General features: G+C 49.0%; 1 pseudogene across 1 annotated transcript; it reads left to right on the top strand.

The window, feature by feature from the left end:
* The first annotated feature begins 411 nt into the window (after positions 1–411).
* On the top strand, positions 412–17,409 carry LOC309959960 (adenylate kinase isoenzyme 1-like; annotated as a pseudogene). Its single transcript has 6 exons — positions 412–472; positions 2,001–2,200; positions 3,094–3,209; positions 16,224–16,418; positions 17,186–17,248; positions 17,386–17,409. The product of its transcript is annotated as an adenylate kinase isoenzyme 1-like (transcript).
* The last annotated feature ends 1,428 nt before the right edge of the window (positions 17,410–18,837 follow it).

Below are 18,837 nucleotides of genomic sequence, written 5' to 3' on the forward strand. Positions count from 1 at the left end.
CTACACCTGGAGCGCTGGCTGACCGCAATATATAGCGCCGATAACCCCCATCACGCCGCGTGGGAACGCCCCCCCACGTGACGTCCCACTTACCACCGCGGGCATCTTGGGAGGGGAGGGAGAAACTCGCCCAGCTCGTGGGCTCTTGGACGCGTTTGCGCATGCGCTACTCCGCTCCGGAAGTGAGTCAGAGGAGGCTGCGTTACCACAGCAACCGAGGCCTTCTTCGCACCCAACTGCTGCGGCACTACCTGAGCCACTTTCGGGTTCATTTCTTACCCCTAACCCCGGGGGTAACCCTATCGTCTCGCCAAATGATCGGCCAGGGGCCCTTGGGACGTTGAACCGAGCCAGGAGGGGTCAGGGCCTAGGTGGGGATGGGGCGCGATCACCCCATGGGCTGCTGGCAGGATGGGTCTGTGCAAGTACAAGCTGCCCCAAATGGGCAGGCCCCTGAGGCCCCAGGAGAAGGGTAATATCGCGGGGGTGGCTTGCTAACTGGGGGGGAAGGGAAGGAGACTGTGTAGGGCAGGAAAATACAGGTACCCCACCCCCCCAAGTCCACCCCCCCACGCCCCTCCTCCCCCACCGTGGTAGTCACAGAACTGCGCATGCTCAGGGTCAGTCATTCAGCGATCCAGTTTAGCGGTTGCTGTGCAGGGTTCTGGGCAGTCCACGGTGAATGTGGCAAACCAGCTCCCTGTCCTCTTGGAGATTACAGTGTGGTGGAGACAGTCTCCGAAAATGCTATCTACAACCCAGGAGGAACAGGGCTGCCACAGGGAAAGAGCAGGTGGCCCTGAGGGCTCAGGGAAGAGGGAAGGTTTAAACTAGGAGTTGGCTACGAAAAAGGGGAGGGAAGCAAGACAACAAAACTGCATCATAGACTACAGCACTCCATAGATGTGTCTGATAGTTACGGACATTCATCTATTCCTCATCCACTACGATGTGTCAGAAACCATGCCAACTACTAGAAATATAGGGACGAGAAAAACAGATAGACCCTGTCCTCATGGAGTACAGAGTCTGGCTGGGGAGACAAACAAGAACAAGTAAACAGGCAGAGTCATTACTGATCGTGGCCATTGCTGGAGGGAATAGGATTCTAAGACTGGGAATGGGGGACTTCCCTGGTGGCGCAGTGGTTAAGAATCTGCCTGCCAATGCAAGGGACACAGGTTCGTGCCCTGGTCCGGGAAGATCCCACATGCCGTGGAGCAACTAAGCCCGTGCGCCACAGCTACTGAGCCCGCGTTCCTAGAGCCCATGCTCCACAACAAAGAGTAGCCACCACAATGAGAAGCCCGCGCACCGCAACAAAGAGTAGCCACCCCTCGCTGCAACTAGAGAAAGCCTGCGCACAGCAACAAAGACCCAGCGTAGCCAAAAATAAATAAATAAATTTATTAAAAAAAAAAAAAAAGACTAGGAATGATGGAGTGGGAGGCTCTTTGGGCAGAGCTTAGAGAAGACCTGATGGGTGAGCTGTGTCCTGAAGGGAACTAGGGTAGGGAATTCCATGGGTGGGGAGCGGTGGGGGGGGGGCGGGTACGACAGCAGCACGGTGATGAGTTCAAGGGACAGCCAATTCCACTGGGCTGGAATGCAGTAAAAGTAGACGGGAAACGGGTGAGACGGGAGGGATGGACAAGTCCCTGCCCCTCTCTGAGCCTCAGTTTCCTCAGCTGTAAAATGGGATGATGGGGCCGTTGTGACGCTTCAAGGATATGCTGCGTGCAAAGGGCCTGGCCTGCTTGGGTTCCCATCCTCATCCACACAACCCACAGCAGCCTAATGTGCGCCATGCCTGGATATACCACTGGGCGTGGACCCACACCCCCAGATGCCACCCTAGGGCAGAAGTAGTTCTGCCAGCAGACCTGTGTCCGGTGTCACCAAGTACACACACTGAGCTGTGGACACAGTCACCGTGGTGCCCGCTCGCTGGCCCCTACAGGCACCAACCCCTCTCCCTCCTTCCTGCCTGGGCACTGCAGACATCCTCAAGTCCTCCCTGATCATCTTCGTGATGGGCGGCCCAGGCTGCGGGAAAGAGACACAGTGCAAGAACATGGCGACCAAGTACGGCTTCTGCCACGTGGGGCTGGGCCAGCTGCTGTGGCAGAAGGCCCAACAAGACACCCGGCGGGGCCAGAAGATCCATGACGTCATGCTGCAGGGGCTCCTGGTGCCCACAGTGAGAGGTCCCGGGTGCGGGGGCAGAGGGATGAAGGGCATACATCGGGAGGAGCTTCCCGGGAAGGCCCTGTGGGAGCCAAGGGGCCTCAAAGTCTGGGGCCACTGGCTGCTGCTTTGCTGCCCTGAGCCTCTGTGTCCTCAACTGTAAAATGGGAGAGCAGCTGGACCCCCAGCAGAAGGCTGGGGTGCAGGTCAGGTGATGTCATTCCTATAAAGCGCTTGGCAGAGTTCCTGGCCCTTAAGAAATGCTCAGTAAACTTAGCTAGTATTTATTCCCTTTGTGACCCCAGGCCTGTATGTCAGCGGCCCCTTCTGTCCCCGATTCCTCACTGTAAGATGGAGGTCACCCCAGTTCCTCATGACAGTGATGAGCAAACGAGCCCAGCAAGCCTGGCGTGTGGCAGACACCCGCCCAGAGGACCGTGGCCGAGCCCCGTTCTCAGAAGTGCTTCCAGGGCTTCCCTGGTGGCGCAGTTAAGAATCCGCCTGCCAATGCACGGGACACGGGTTCAAGCCCTGGTCCGGGAAGATCCCACATGCTGCAGAGCAGCTAAGCCCGTGCGCCACAACTACTGAGCCTGTGCTCAAGGGCCAGCAAGCCACAACTACTGAAGCCCGCAGGCCTAGAGCCCGTGCTCCGCAACAAGAGAAGCCACCGCAATGAGAAGCCCGCACACCACAACGAAGAGTAGCCCCCGCTCCCCGCAACTAGAGAAAGCCCGTGCGCAGCAACGAAGACCCAACACAGCCAAAAATAAATAAAATTTTTAAAAAAAGTGCTTCCAGAGACCCCAGCAGTGGGTGTTCCCCCAAATACACCAAAACTTGCCAAGGTGACCTTGCAGGTGAGGGGCCCTGGGCCCCGAATGCAGCCTCCCCTTCCCTCCCCAGGGTGTCATATCCTTGATATGATCAGTGACCACATGCTGTCCTGCCTGGACAGCCGGGGCTTCCTCATTGACGGCTTCCCCCGGGAGCTGAGGCAAGCCAAGGAGTTTGAGCACATTGTGAGTGACCCCAACACCTGCGAGGGTGCGAAGCCGGGTCTCCTCCCCACCTTGGATGGAGATCTGAAGGGGCAAGACCCCGGGGGAGAGGAGTTGTGGACAGGGAAATGGAGTTTTGCGTTATCTAGGGGACAGTGAGGAGATTGTTGGAAGCATCTAGAACCTGGTGAAGAGCTGGTGAGTTCTCCGAGGGTGGGGACAAAGTCATTTTGTTTGGTTTGGGTTTGGTGTTTTTGGCTGCACCGCGCAGCATGCGGGATCTTAGTTCCCCAACCAGGGATCGAACTTGTGCCCCCTACAGTGGAAGCTCAGAGTCCTAACCACTGGACCGCCGGGGAAGTCGTGGACAAAGTCATTTTAACATCTCCCCGCACAGTCCCTGGCGCCCAGTAAACAAACTATTTGCCCACTGAGTGGCAGGTGGATTTAGCATCATTTCTGAGCCGTAAAGATGGAATGTAACTCTCCGTTCATCTATTTATTTAACCTCCTGTGCCCGAAATAGTTCTTGAGGACAAGCTAAGTCCTCTGGACTTCACCAGACACATGGGGTCCCTGCTGTTAGGATGCAGCAGACAGGGACCAGCAACACGTTCCGTACAAAACACATTTCTGGTAGCGGTAAGTGCAGCAAAGAACAGGACACAGAATGGCATCTGGAGAGGTGCGAGTGGGCTACTTCAGTTTGGGGGGTCCAGGGGGGACCCCTGTGCAGAGCTGAGCGGTGGAGCCAGCCAGACGCACAAGACCAACATCATGAAAAGTCATCCATCCGGACACCTGAGTAGGAAGAGAGAAACTGCGGCAGGCTGGGGGCCTCCGGGCTTCCCTGGGACTTGCTGGACGCCAGCAGAAACACATTCAGGCACGGGGGAGGGAATCAGACAAAGGTCGCGGCGTAGCGGGGCGCCGACAGGGGCTGGGAGGGGCCGTCGGTGGGGCCCCGCCCTCTGTGCGCACCTCCACTAAAGCAATTCTGTCGGGCTCCCTGGGATGAAGGTAAACGGCAAATACTGGGCTCCCTCTCCTGGTCTGGGAGCCTGGCGGGCAAAGGCCAGGCTAATGACTGGCTCAGCGCCAGGCCAGCGCCTGGCCTAAAGTAGGCACCCGGTCACCCATGCCAGCTGGATGGGCTCCCCAAGTGGCTGCAAAGCATCAGGGCAGAGGCTACAAACTCCTGGCCCTCGGGCCCCATGGAATCCACCGATATGTTCAGTTTGGACTCTTCGGCGTTTGACACTTTTTTTGTTTTAAATTAGTGGCCAACCTTCAAAAATCCAGAGATGCCACATCAAAACTCCCAGCTTCTGTTGAAAAACATCTGACTTGGCAACACAGGGGCCTGCACATCCCCATGGCAACAGCAGTGCGAACTCCTCCAGAGCTTTTTACCAGCCCGGAGCTGGTCTCGACCCTCTGCACAGATGAACTCTGATCTTCTGGAACGTTCCAGGCGCCTGCACAGTCAGCACCCTGCTTTTTTCACTGAGGGATCCGGGAGCTTGCCCGGGTCACACCATTTAGGTGGCCAAGCCAGGATAGAGGCCACGATTTTCACCATGTGGACGGGATGTGCCCTCTGTGCCCCCCACCATCCCCCCTATACCCACCCTCTCCCTCTCCTTCACAGAGGCCCATTTAGGGTCCTGCTTGCATGGTGGCTTCACACTAAGAGGAACAGGAGACATGCTTTTCTTTGGTAACTGTGTGGCTCTCAGAAGTGACAAAACGAAGATAAATGGGGCTCTGGCTTAAAAGAGTGTTTTTTGGTTTTTTTGGCCACTCTGTGCAGCTTATAGGATCTTAGTTCCCCAACCAGGGATCGAACCCGGGCCCTCAGCAGTGAAAGCGCAGTCTTAACCCCTGGACCTCCAGGGAAGTCCCACATGATCACGGTTTGGCCACACTTACTTCGTCGGTGCCAAACGTCAAGACTGCCGATTATGTGTTCTGAAGCCCATCCCGAATCCCATTATGAGCGTTTCTTCACCCAACAGCATCTCAGATGATTAATGTGAATCCCTTGAGACTACCCGATGCCCCCATCCACATCTGCACTTCCCCCACAGCTGAAAAATGTCTCTTTGATTCCCAGCTGGTCAGATTTATGAGTAAAACGAGGTCCTCACCGGGCGTCTCCTAATCCAAGGCGGACAGTCCTCCCTCCCTGCTTGCCTCCTGCCCTTGACTCGTTGAAGACTCTGGGTCATTTGTCTTGTACAAACTCTCATCCTTGGGATTGTCCCATGTGCTTTATTTGTCTCCTTCCATTCCTCATTGGCCCCGTACACTGAAAGTTAACGACAGGCGTTCTTACAATAGATTCAGGTTCCATCCATTTTGTGCTTTTTTTTTTATACAGCAGGTTCTTATTAGTTATCTATTTTATACATATTAGTGTATATACGTCAATCCCATGTGCTTTTCTTTTTAATCCATGAATATTCTAGTATATATTTCCTAAAAGATAAAGACTTCTGTAAAATGGTATCACGCTTCTGTAATTACACCTTAATATCCTTCGTGTCATCAAATAACCAATCATTATGCAAATTCCCGTGAACACCTCAAAATCTTTTTCTTTTCACATCTTGTTTTCATCGGGATTTAAGTAAGGTTGGCCCACTGCGACTGGTTGCTTTGTCTCTGTCCTTTTCACCTACAGGCAGACCTCAGTTTGATGCTCTTTGCTTTATTACATTTTTTCACAGATCGAAGGTCTGTGGCAACCCTGCGTCGGGCAAGTCTATCGGCACCATTTGCACAACAACTTTTGCTCAGTTCGTATCTCTGTGTCACGTTTTGGTAATTCTCGCAGTATTTCGAACTTTTTCATTATGATTATATTTGTTATGATGAGCTGTGATCAGTGATCTTTGATGTTACTATTGTAGTAATTGCTTTGGGGTGCCGTGAACTGCACCCATATAAGACGGCGAACTTAATCAATGAACGTTGTGTGTGTTCTGACTGCTCCAATGACCGGCTGTTCCCCCATCTCTCTCCCTCTCCTCTGGCCTCCCTATTCCCTGAGACACAACAGTATTGAAATCAGATCGGTTAGTAACCTTACAATGGCCTCCAAGTGTTCAAGTGAAGGGAAGAGTTGTATGTCCTTTACTTTAAATCAAAAGCTAGAAATGATGAAGCTTAGTGAGGAAGGCATGTCAAAGGTTGAGATAAGCTGAAAGCTGGGCCTCTCGTGCCGAACAGCTAGCCAAGTTGTGAATGCAAAGAACAAGTCCTTGAAGGAGGTTAAGAATGCTACTCCAGCGAATACGTGAATGATACGAAGGTGAAACAGCCTCATTGCTAATATGGAGGAAGTTTTCGTGGTCTGGATAGAAGATCAAACCAGCCAGAACATTCCGTTAAGTCAAAGCCTCATCCAGCGCAAGGCCCTAACTCTCTTCAGTTCTTTGCAGGCTGAGAGAGGTGAGGAAGCTGCAGAAGAAAAGTGTGAGGCCAGCCGAGCTGTGTTCATGAGGTTTAAGGAAAGAAGCCGTTTCCATGACATCAAAGTGCAAGGGGAAGCAGCAAGTGCTGGTGTAGAAGCTGCAGCAAGTTCTCCAGAAGATCTAGTTAAGACCATTCAGGAAGGTGGCTACACTAAGCAGATGTTCAGTGTGGGTAAAACAGCCTTCTATTATTGGAAGAAGATGTCATCTAGGACTTTCATAGCTAGACAGGAGAAGTCAATGCCTGGCTTCCAAGCTTCAAAGGTCAGGCTGGCTCTCTTGTTAGGGATGTCAGCTAACAAGATGCAGCTGGTGACTTTCAGTGGAAGCCAATGCTCATTTACCATTCCCCAAATCCTAGGGCCCTTTAGAATTATGCCCAATCTACTCTACCTGTGCTCTGTAAATAGAACAACAAAGCCTGGATGACAGCACATCTGCTGACAACATGGTTTACTGAGTATTTTAAGCCCACTGTTGAGACCTACTGCTCAGAAAAAAAGGTTCCTTTCAAAATATTACTGCTCATTGACAATACACCTGGTCACCCAAGAGCTCTGATGGCGATGGTCAAGGAAATTCCTGTTGTTTCCATGCCTGCTAACATAACATCCGTTTTGCAGCCCATGGATCAAGGAATCATTTCAACTTTCAAGTCTCATTCTTTAAGAAATACATTTTGTAAGGCTATAGCTGCCATAGATAGTGATTCCTCTGAAGTCAGTTGGAAACCTTCTGGAAAGGATTCACCATTCTAGATGCCATTAAGAACATTCATGAGGACTTCCCTGGTGGTTCAGTGGTTAAGATTCCGTGCTTCCACTGCAGGGGGCATGGGTTCGATCCGCGGTTGGGGAAGTTCCACATACCTCAAGACACAGCCAAAAAAAATAAATAAATAAAATAAAATAAAATTCATGATTTGTGGGAAGAGGTCAAATATCAACACTAACAGGAATTTGGGAGAAGTTGATTCCAACCCTCATGGATGACTTTGAGGGGTTCAAAACTTCAGTGGAGGAAGTCACTGCAGATGCTGTGGAAACAGCAAGAGAACTAGAATTAGAAGTGGAGTCTGAAGATGGGACAACTGCTGAAATCTCAGGATAAAACTTTCACAGGTGAGGAGTTGCTTCTTATGGATGAGCAAAGAGAGTGGTTTCTGGAGATGGAAGCTACCCCTGGTGAAGATGCTGTGACGATTGTTGCAATGACAACAAAGGATTTAGGATATGACAGAAACTTAGTCGATAAAGCAGCGGCAGGGTTTGAGGGGATTGACTTCAGTTTTGAAAGAAGTTCTGCTGCAGGTAAAATGCTATCAAATAGCACAGCACGCTACAGAGAAATGGTTCATAAAAGGAAGGGTCAGGGGCTTCCCTGGTGGCGCAGTGGTTGGGAGTCCTCCTGCCGATGCAGGGGACCCGGGTTCGTGCCCCGGTCCGGGAAGATCCCACATGCTGCGGAGCGGCTGGGCCCGTGAGCCATGGCTGCTGAGCCTGCGTGTCCGGAGCCTGTGCTCCACAACGGGAGAGGCCACAACAGTGAGAGGCCCGCGTACCGCAAAAAAAAAGGAAGAGTCAATTGATGCAGCAGAGTTCACTGTTGTCTTATTTTAAGAAATCGCGGCAGCCACCCCAGCCGTCAGCAACCATCACCCTGATCAGTCAGCAGCCATAGAGGCCAGACCCTCCACCAGCAAAAAGATTACGACTCGCTGAAGGCGCAGATGATGATTAGCATTTTTTAGCAAGAACGTATTTTTAAATGAAGGTATGTACATTTTTCAAAGACATGATGCTATGCCACACCTAACAGACTACAGCGTAGTGTATATGTGCTTTATACTCCTTCCATCCCTCTTTTTATTTTTTTAAACTTATTTTCAAAAATATTTATTAATAGACTACAGTGTAGCGTAAACGTGCTTTATGCTCCTTCCATCTCTGTCTCTTTTATTTTTAAAACCTATTTTCAAAAATAAATTTTATTTATTTGTTTGTTTGTTTGGCTGTGTCAGGTCTTAGCTGCAGCATGTGGGATCTTTTTCTTTAGTTGTGGCATGCGTGCAGGATCTAGTTCCCTGACCAGGGCTGGAAGCTGGGTCCCCTGCAATGGGAGCGTGGAATCTCAACCGCTGGAGCCCCAGGGAAGTCCCCTGTCTCTTTTTATTTATTGAAGAAACCTAGTCTTTGGTTCTCTTTATTTTGCACAGCAAGGATTTTGCTGATTGCAGAGTGTTTTGTTTTTTGTTTTCTTATGCTCCTCTCTCCTCTATGTGTCCTGTGAATTGGTAGCATGTCTAGAGTCTGGCTCAGAACTTAGATTCCATTTTTTCAAGTGCGCTTCATAGGTGGTGATGTGAACTCCTATTGGATAGCACACAATGTTTAGTTGTCTCTTTGCCATAGTTGGTTTTTTCCCATGTGTTTCAATGTGTTATTTAAGAGGACCCAGGTCTTTGAATGTTCACCAGGGCCCAGGCAGTGAACTTGGGAAAGTGGGGAAAACAGAATGCGTGTTGTGCTTGCAGTTCTTTTCTGTCCAATTCAGTGTGAATTTGGTGTAGAGCACTGTGGTTCAATACCTTGCTTGTACTGCATCATTCAGGAAGGAGGCTCCTTCATGCCCGGTTGCCCTGCTCTTAGTAAGTGATCTGTTATGGGCTGAACTGTGTCCCCCCACCCCCCAAATCCATATGTTGAGGCCCTAACTCCCAGGACCTCAGAATGTGACTGGATTTGGAGATGGGTCTTTAAAGAGGTGATTTCATTAAAAGGTCCTCAAGATCAGTCCTAACCCAATATGACTGGTGTCCTTATAAGAAGAGGAGATTAGGACACAGACAAAGGAGTGACTGTGTGAGGACACAGGGAGAAAACGGCCATCTACAAGCCAAGGAGAGGCGGCCGGAGGAATCCACCCTGCCAGCACCTCCATCTCAGATGTCCAATCTCCAAGACTGTGAGGACATGGAATTTCTGTGGTTGGAGTCACCTGGTCTCTGGTCCTTGGTGTGGCAGCCCTCACAAACTGATACAGGGTCAGCTAGGGGCTGCTGTAACATGTCCTGTCGGCCTCTTATCTTACAGTTTCGTTCGTTGTTGGCATCAGTTAATTCATATTCTGAATCAATTCGAAAGCTGTATGCTTCTCTTTTAGTCATTCTCCCTCCACATCAATTAGCTGGAATTCTTCCCTAAAGAAGAAATGTCCTTCCTCAACCAGGGCTGTTTGGTTATCCTGAAATATAGTTGCTACCAGACAGGTGGGATACATGCTAATCTTCTCCCCTACCAGGGCCCATTTTCAGACTGAGGTTGGGTGTACTACTCATTTCCGATGGTGACCGTGAGGTTCGTTATTTGGTCTTCCTTCGTTTTGTTCTCTCTCATCCTTACCAACTCGAGCATCTTTGTGTATTTAAAGTGCTTCAATTAGTCTTTTAAAAAAATTTTTATTGAGGTATAGTTGATTTAAAATGTTGTGTTAGTTTCAGGTGTACAGCAAAGTGATTCAGTTATACCCATACATATATTCATTTTTCTTCAGATTCTTCTCCCATATAGGTTATCACAGAATATTGAGTAGAGTTCCCTGTGCTATACAGTAGGTCCTTGTTGGTTATCTATCTCATATATAGTAGTGTGTGTGTGTTCATCCTAAGCTCCTGATTTATCCCTCCCTGCCACATTTCCCCTTTGGTACCGTAAGTTTGTTTTCGACATCTGTAAGTCTGTTTCTGTTTTGTAAGCAAGTGCATTTGTGTCATTTTTAAAAAATTAGATTCCACATATGAGTGGTATCATATATTTGTCTTTCTCTGTCTGACTTATTTCACTTAGTATGATAATCTCTAGATCCATCCATGTTGCTGCAAATGGCATTATTTTGTTCTTTTTTATGGCTGAGTAATATTCTGTTGTGTATATATATATATATATATATATATATATATATATATATAGGTACCACATTGTCTTTCTTTTTTTTTTTTTTTTTTGCGGTACGCCGGCCTCTCACTGTTGTGGCCTCTCCCGTTGCGGAGCACAGGCTGCGGACGTGCAGGCTCAGCGGCCATGGCTCACAGGCCTAGCCGCTCCGCGGCATGTGGGATCTTCCAGGACCGGAGCACGAACCCGCATCCCCTGCATCAGCAGGCAGACTCTCAACCACTGCGCCACCAGGGAAGCCCCACATTTTCTTCATCTATTCCTCTGTTGATGGACACTTAGGTTGCTTCCATGTCTTGGTTGCTATGTAACAGTCCTGCTATGAACATTGGGGTGCATTTATCAGAGTTTTCTCCAGGTATATGCCCAGGAGTGGGATTGCTGGGTCATATGGTAACTCTGTTTTTAGTTTTTTAAGGAACCTCCATACTGTTTTCCATACCGGCTGCACCAATTTACATTCCCACCAATGGTGTAGGAGGGTTCATTTTTCTCCATACCTTCTCTAGCATTTATTGTTTGTAGTCTTTTTTTTTTAATGTATTAAGCCCTTTAAAAAAATATATTTATTTATTTATTTATTTTTGGCTGTGTTGGGTCTTTGTTTCTGTGCGAGGGCTTTCTCTAGTTGCGGCAAGCAGGGGCCACTCTTCATCGCGGTGTGCAGGCCTCTCACTATCGCGGCCTCTCTTGTTGCCGAGCACAAGCTCCAGACGCGCAGGCTCAGTAGTTGTGGCTCACGGGCCCAGCTGCTCCGCGGCATGTGGGATCTTCCCAGACCAGGGCTCGAACCCATGTCCCCTGCTTTGGCAGGCATATTCTCAACCACTGCGCCACCAGGGAAGCCCCATGTAGTCTTTTTGATGATGGCAATAATCAGTCTTCTTTTGTAATAGATTTATTGATTGATTGATTGATTGATTGCTGCGTTGGGTCTTCATTGCTGCACCCAGGCTTTCTCTAGTTGTGGTGAGCGGGGGATACTCTTCGTTGCGGTACACGGGCTTCTCATTTCAGTGGCTTCTCTTGTTGTGGAGCACAGGCTCTAGACATGTGGGCTTCAGTAGTTGTGGCACACGGGCTTAGTAGTTGTGGCTTATGGGCTCTAGAGCGCAGGCTCAGTAGTTGTGGCGCATGGCTTAGTTGCTCCGTGGTATGTGGGATCTTCCTGGACCAGGGCTCGAACCCGTGTCCTCTGCATTGGTAGGCAGATTTTTAACCACTGTGCCATCAGGGAAGCCCCAGTCTTCTTTTTTGTTGTTGCTCAAGCTGTCCCACCTCTGGCCAAAAGTAGCCCTCTCACACTGCATAGCATCCTCTGGACACAGCCCAATTTCACACTCACCCTCTTGCTTTCTTACTGCACAAGACTTCACACCCGCCCCCAACCCCTTCACATTTCCGGTCCAGCTCTGGAATCGGCCATTTCTCCATGAAGGCCCTTTTACAGTGGTGTCCCATCTGGGTGCCAGGGGTACTCACTGCTGCTGGGTGGTCATCATTTCCAGGACTTTCCAGTGGACAGAGCTAGGAAACACAGACTTTTAAAAGGAAAAAAAAAATCACAAGTTCTACTGTTATTTCCAGCTCACACTTAATGTCACAGTGTTTTACTTCTCTTTTCCCTAAAAAATCGGGTTCCTAAAACCACTGACATTGTCATTTGCATTATTCCATTAGATGCAAAATAGTTTCCAAATAACATACCGATTTTAACTACTGAGAATAAAACTACCAAAGGAAGATCTGTTTGCAGCTCTGGTTTTCCTTTACAATAGGTCCCACTGTGGACATACCACAAAAACACTGGGTCCCTTGAGATAATTATTTTCTGTGGGTAGTTGCAGCGTGACATTGACACATGGGTTCGTTCATTTCACCTTGGCTTTCGATGTTTAGGGATTGCTTTTTTTTAATTAATTAATTAATTTTGGCTATGTTGGGTCTTCGTTGCTGCACGTGGCCTTTCTCTAGTAGTGGTGAGCGGGGGGCTACTCTTTGTTGCGGTGTGCATGCTTCTCATCGTGGTGGCTTCTCTTGTTGCAGAGCACTGGCTATAGGTGCGCGGGCTTCAGTAGTTGCAGCACGCAGGCTCAGTAGCTGTGGCGCACAGGCTTAGTTGCTCCACGGCAATGTGGGATCTTCCTGGAGCAGGGATCGAACCCATGTACCCTGCACTGGCAGGTGAATTCTTAAACACTGCGCCACCAGGGAAGTCCCGGGGATTGCTTTTTTAAATTAAAAATTTGAATTTGCACCACATGTAATGATTCCAAAGTCAAAGTCACATAAAAAGGTAGATCCACCCCCACCCCAAACTGTGCTCTCCTTTCCCTGCAGGCAACCGTTTTAATTTTTGGATTGTCCTTTTTGCAAATATAAACCGTGTGCGTGCTTGTGTGTGTCCCTCTGCACACAGAAAGTAGCATTCCACATATAGCAGGCTTCCTTTTTTTAATGTTCAGATATACCCCGAAGATGTCACATCAATGTCAAGAAGTCCTCCTCTTCCTTGCCCCATTTTACAACCAGAATTCCGCTGTGTGGCAGCGCCACTGTTTACTCCTCTGACGGCCCACAGACAGCAAGCCGTTCACAATCTTTTCCCACTACCAACGATGCCCCACTCAATCACCTTCATGTAGCGCTTCTTATTTTTGCTAGCGTCTTTAGGATGGGTTCTCAGGAGTGGAATTGCGGGGTTAAAAAGAAATGTGTCGATGATTTTGATTGATGGCATCACTCTCCTCTTTGTTCCGCATTGCCACTAGCCATTTGTCAACCTGCTTAGGTGTGAAATGGTATTTCGGTGGTTTTAAATGGGCATTTCTCTTATGATGAATGAGGTTGGGCATCTTTTCCAAAGTTCTAGGGCCATTTTCACTTCTTCTTTGGTGCAGTCTTTACATCTTTTGCTCCCTTTTTTTCCCCCCTAGTGGACTGTTGGTCTTTTTCTTCTTGATTTTTAGGAACTCTTTGTATATTAGCTGTTTGTGATATGGTTTGCAAATTTTCCCCCCAGTCCAGTTTGTCAATTATTTTTTGACCTTGATTTATTGTGTCTTTTTTTTTTTCCTTTTTTGCCACGTGGCACAGCTTGTGAGATCTTAGTTCTCTGACCAGGGATTTAACCCAGGGCCATGGCAGTGAAAGCTCTGAGTCCTAACCTCTGGACTGCCAGGGACTCCCTATTGTGCATCTTTCACATGCAGAAATTATTTTTAAAACTTTCATCCAACTTATCAATATTTTCTGTTATTTCTCCTGAATTTTGAGACATCATGGTTGTTGTTTTTCTCAATCCCAGGTTATAAGGTAATAATTCATCCATGGTTTCTTTAGTACTTGTATAGTTTTATTTGTTACATTTATGTCTGTGATCCACTGGAACATATCCTAGTTGGGGAAATTTGGTAAGGATTCCAAATGGTGAATACAGTTGTCCCCACACCATTTATTTAAAAGTCTGTCCTTTCTCCATTGACTTGAGGTGGCACCCCAGCCACATACCAACTTTCCATATTCACCCGAGTCTATTTCTGGACTTGCCATTCTGTTCCAGGGGTCTGTCTGTCCACCTGTGCACTGGTTTAAGGATGGCGGCTTTACCATGTTTTGATATCTGGTAGGTTGGATGCCCCCTTCCCCACCTCCAACGCCCATTGCTTTTCTTTGCCTTGTTTTTCCTGGATAGTCCTGCTTATTTTTGTAGACGAATGTTAGAATCAATCCATCTCCACTAAAAAAATATCACATTAAGATTATAAACTCATTTAGAAACATCCTGACTGCTTTGTAACCTTGAGTCTTCCTACCCAGGAACATGTATCTCTTCCTTTTGTTCCAGTCTCCTTTTGAGTCACTTAGGAATATTTTACCTAAGTTTTCCTTAAAGATCTTCCTTTAAAGACAGTGCACAGTTTTGGGAAAAGTTTTGCCTGAGTGTTTTATATATATATATTTTGTTGTTGCTTGTAATGTTACTGTAAACGGGGCCTTCTTTCTTATTTCTAACTGGTGATTTTCATATACGTGTAGGCTTCTGTATGTTAATACTACATCCGGTTACTTTATCAAATTCTCTGAAGTCTGTACTAGTTTGTTGATTTTCGTGAGTTTTCCAGAAACAGAATCACACCATCGGCAAACAGACATGATTTTATCTCCTCCTTTCCAATTCGGGTTTCTCCCATTGTTTTCTTTTATCTCGTTGCTTTAGCTAATCCTCTCATATCTTACTAAGTCATAACGTCAAGAGTGGGCAATTATTTTAAAATTAATTAATTAATTAATTTTTGGCTGCACTGGGTCTTCATTGCTGCATGCACGCTTTCTCTAGTTGCAGCGAGTGGGGGCTACTCTTTGTTGTGGTGCACGGGCTTCTTTTCGCGGTGGCTTCTCTTGTTGCGGAGCAGGGCTCTAGTTACGTGGGCTTCAGTAGTTGTGGCTCACAGGCTCTAGAGCACAGGCTCAGTAGTTGTGGTGCACGGGCTTAGTTGTTCCACAGCATGTGGGCTCTTCCCAGACAAGGGCTCAAACCCATGTCCCCTGCATTGGCGGGTGGATTCTTAACCACTGCGCCGCCAGGCAAATAAGAGTGGGCAATTTTATCTTATTCCCAACTTCAACAGGAGAGCAAGTTTCCATTAAATAAGATGCTGGCTGAGGATATATTTACCAATTTCGAGTGTTGTGTGTTTTTTTTTTCAAATCAGGAATGCGTGAATTTTGTCTTTTAAATTGTTCTTTCTGTTTCTCTGAGAATTCTCATATGACTTTTTCTTTACTTAAGATATTAACACAACTGTATCGAACCATCCTTGCTTTCCTGGAGTGAATCCCACTTGGTTGTGTTTTTGTTGTTGTTTTAAACTGCTGACAGATTCTATTTTGCAAGGAAATTCTGGAGGAAGTAGGAGGAGGTGGGGCTCACAGTGGGCGGCCTCGGAGACCCAGGGAGGTCTCCCTGCAGTGGGAGGCAGCGCAGTGGTGAGCTGGCAACTCTTGTACTTTCCCCAATGAAAGTGTCTAGGCAAGGAGAAACTGCTTAAATCCATCTTAAAAGGGATATTTCAATCTAAATACCCATCGAGGAACCAGTTAAGTAAATCATAACACATCCACACAACAGCATACTATATAGTGATTAAAAAGGATCGGGAACTTCCTCGTGTGCCAATGGGGAACCATCTCCAGCTTACTAAGTGAATAAAATCAAGGGCAAATCAATGTCTTTACCATCTGTATGAAAAAGGAGGAAAAAGAACATCAGAACCAGATCTGCCTGGCAAGTGCGTAAAATACTTCCGGAAGGAGACGCAAGAAATAGAGAACTTGGTTGCCTCCAGGGAGGGTGAAACTGGGTGCCTGGGGACAGCAAGGAGACTCTTCGCCCTTTCCCAGTGGTGTTGTTTTGCCCTACCCGTCCAAAAAATAAACACATAAAACAAAAACTTGGAACTCCAAAAGTAAAACGGACCCAGGGGCCTGGTTATTCTTTACTGGGCCGCACCACCCTAGATTCCTGATCTCTGGGGCGGGGGTGCACAGGGGGCCAGCGCGCCCTGCCTCTTCCTCACCCAGCCCCCTTCACGGATGCCTAGGTGGGCCAGGCCCCCAACTTCGTCATCGTGTTTGACTGCTCCATGGAGACAATGGTCCGGAGAGCGCTGCACCGGGGCCAGGTGGAGTGCCGGGCCTTTGACTGCAAGTCGGCCATCTGCCAGTGCCTGGAGATGCATTACACCCTGTGTGAGCCCACCCTGGCCTTTTACCAGCAGAAGAACCTGCTCCGAAACTAAGTACTCCCTGCTTGCTGCTCACTCCCCTGGCCCTCCAGGGGAGCAAGTCCAGCTGAAACAGCACAGGGGTTATACTGCAGCCCTGAATCCCAGAACTCTGGGCCTCAGTTTCCCCAGCATGTACACTGGAGAGTTCCATTTCTTCCATTAGGCAGAATGGGTGCAGGCTGTGGCCTCCCAGGTATGACACGGAAGGTCTAAACAGAATGGCTCCAAAACTGCAAAATTAAATACATTTTAGAACCTACACACACACGCATGCACGCGCGCTAAGATTAGGACAACTGGTCAACCACAGCTCAAATCAAAGCCAGCCATGTGTTTTCAAGGTAGAAAGCAGGGATATCTTAATCCTAAAGTGACCCATGCAACTCCTGTACTTTCACTGCTGTAAGGACAGAGAACTCTGGTGTCATTCCTGTTCCCCTCCCGCAACCAAAGGTAAGAGCAAGAGAGAAACTAGCCTCAACCACCAAGGATGGGATGGGAAGGGGGTGAGCTAGCCTGGCACAACCCTGGTCCTATGGCCTGTTCCCAGGGACAGCATCCCACAGTTTGTGCCCAGCTGTTAGTAACGCATAGCCTTGCAAGGCAGCCCTCCTGACCATTTCCGTCTCCTCATCCACACGGCCCTGGGGTGCACCTCTCAGTCCTTTACCAGCAACTAAAAGGGGCCTGCGAACCTGTCACCCCCTCCGTCAGGGGGTGGAGGGCAGTGACCCTGCGATACTCAGAACTGACCCCCCTTTGCTCCCCTTCTCTAGATCTTGGCAGAAGCAGCTCCAGAAAACATTTTTGCCAAGTGCTGCTCTGTCATCAAGTCTACAGTGAGTCAGGAGAGGGCCGGGGGCTCCGACTTTCCCCTTGCCCCAGAGCTCAGAGAGGGTGCACTGGCCTGAGGTGAGACGCCTGGTGAGGGGAGCCTGGGGTTCCAATCTAAGCTGACTCCCCCACGTGACCCCAGATCGACAACCGCCCTCCTTCCTAGGCCCACTGCCCCACAGGTGGTCTGACTGGGGGCCACCAAGGGGCACTCCTGCTAGGACAGGTCCCTAATTAATCTGGAAGGTCATGGGGGCCATGAGCAGCCCCACCTGGAGGTGGCAGCTGTTGCTGCTCCTGCTACTGAAGCCTGCGGGCCCAGACATCCAGATTCTGAGTGTGACTGCCGAGCTTCTCAGTGCTGGGATTTCAACCCTAAATCCCAGAGGAACACCCCAGGCAAACAGCATGCCTCCGCACACTCACCCCTGGGCCCAGCAGCTCAAGTGGCCTCTCAGACCACCGTCCCATCTCCTGTCCTCGTCCTTAGACTGCCACAAACCACTGGAAAGGACGCCCTTCCTTTCAACAGGCCAGGTTTCCACCTCAGGGCTCGCTAGCAAACAGGCCACAGCTAGACATGCCATCAGGGCCAGGCCGAGTCCCGCAAGGCACGGCCGGCCATGGGTTTGCTGTGGTGGCAGGCTGTATCCATGGGAACACCTGTCCCTGGGGACCCTCCTGGGGGCCTTGCTCCCCACGTTCCCAGAGGCGGGAATGCTGGGGGAGGACTGCACTGCTGGGGCTCTGCCTGCTTCTCCCTTCCTACAAGACCAGGCGGCCAGTCTTTGGGGGGCCAACACCCCACTCTCATGGGCCAAGCTCCTCTTCAGCTTGTTTCCTCTGCAAACACAACTGCGGCCAGCACGCCGTTTTAGACAAAAAGCACTTTATTTAACCAAAAAAGGGGTGGGGGGCAGAGTTAGGAAAGCACAATGCGCCTGCAGAAAACTATCTTTTCTTATAATTCTGGTTAAAAAAAAAAAAAACAACAAAAAAACCAACACAACACAAAGCTTGTAATTTCCAATCACCGTCATCAGGCTTTTACAACATCTATAAAGAACAAACATCTGCTTCAAAAGTCTACGGGGAGAGAAAGAGAGAGACGGCACCCGGCAGACACGGGGAGGTTTTGTTATCATTTATTTGTGAAGTTAAAAACGAGCGATAAAAAGTAAAAACTGCCATACAATTTTTTGTTTGTTTTGTTCTCAACTGTTTTCAGTTTCAACGTCCTCTTGAACCGATGAAACACGACAGACCAGTCCTGGGGGTGGGGGGCGGGAGGGGTGGGCGGCGGGGGAGCTGGGCTGGGGTGGGAGGAAGAGCAAGAGGAGGAGCAGAGAGGCTGAGTGCGGGGCTGCCTGACGCGGGGCGGGGTTCCTGCAATACCAATACCTGGTCCATGGAATGTTCCAACTCTAACTAAAAAAAAGAAATAGCAAGAGTGACTTTTTTTTCCTTTTTAAAAGTTTATTTTAAAAACATGAAGAGGGCCAAGGGTGGTAGTAGGGAGTGAATGAATTGCTTTCTCCTGAAAGAGGCAGTGTCAGGAACGCTGGGGTGGGGCGGGGGGGGGATGATAGAGATT

This window comes from Leucopleurus acutus (assembly GCF_964270905.1).
Source record: "Leucopleurus acutus genome assembly, chromosome: 3".
Classification (NCBI taxonomy): Eukaryota; Metazoa; Chordata; class Mammalia; order Artiodactyla; family Delphinidae; genus Leucopleurus; species Leucopleurus acutus.